Raw genomic sequence first — 860 nt, 5'->3', positions numbered from 1 at the left:
TATATATATATATATATATATATATATATATATATATATATATATACACACGGGAACATTCCTCCATCTTGCTCTCTTTCTCTCTCCTCTCTTTCCATGCCACTACCCCTACTCCCTCTCAATTAAACCTCTTACACGTAGAACTGTTTGGGCCTAGTGTGATATGTTCTGACGCGACCCGCCGCTCCAACACATCAGTGTTAAATATGATTTTTATGTTCTAGTAGAGTTTGTTCCAAGAGTGACTTATTACTCTGGGGAGAAAGTCTTCAACCAGCTAGCACCCCCAAACAATTGAGTTAAAAGGGTGGCCATTTCCACTGTGTTCCTAGATTTTCTCCTTGGTATAGGGCTGGCTGGAGCTGCTAGTGTAGGGGCTTCAGCTCTACAAGGCCCTACACATGGTGACAGATGCAGATACCTAGGAGATGGAAAACTCAATCACAGCCCTGCAGGATTCCCTATCTTGCCAGGCAAAGGTAGTCTTACAGAACAGAAGAGATTTACACTAGATGTTCCTCCAGCAGAGAGGATCCTGTGCAGCCTTGGGTGAGGAATGTTGTTTCTATGTTCACCACTCAGGAGCCGTCAAAGAATCCATGGCCTTAGTTAGAAAAAGGGCTACAAGACAGAAGAATATATTAGCTTCCCTGCATAACCAATGCTTTAGTTAGGTTTGTTAAGGAATATATTCATTTTCAAGCAACAATATTAGCCCACAGAAACATCTCAAGGATTCGAGATGGCCCATTACTGAAAAGGCAGAATGAAGAGGCTAGGCTGAGTCCATGACAGACTTCAAATTGGCAGTTAGGGGACCAGGCCTAAGAACTGGGTAAGTCCAAGCAAGCCCAGGCAAG

General features: G+C 43.3%; 1 long non-coding RNA gene across 7 annotated transcripts in view; it reads right to left on the bottom strand.

Moving 5' to 3' along the window:
- LOC116085059 overlaps positions 1-860 on the bottom strand; it is a 122,943-nt gene that overhangs the window by 121,107 nt on the left and 976 nt on the right. For 5 of the 7 annotated variants that reach the window (XR_004116386.1, XR_004116388.1, XR_004116387.1 and 2 more), the window contains exon 3: positions 508-621. This is a non-coding gene — a long non-coding RNA (uncharacterized LOC116085059). Of the gene's footprint in view, positions 1-194; positions 622-860 lie in introns of those variants that run through there. The other 2 variants (XR_004116390.1, XR_004116385.1) reach the window with 2 other exon arrangements.

Source organism: Mastomys coucha, unplaced genomic scaffold (assembly GCF_008632895.1).
Source record: "Mastomys coucha isolate ucsf_1 unplaced genomic scaffold, UCSF_Mcou_1 pScaffold9, whole genome shotgun sequence".
In the NCBI taxonomy this organism is placed as follows: Eukaryota; Metazoa; Chordata; class Mammalia; order Rodentia; family Muridae; genus Mastomys; species Mastomys coucha.
The sequence above is the reverse complement of the archived record's forward strand: the minus strand, read 5'-3'. Positions and strand labels throughout refer to the sequence as shown.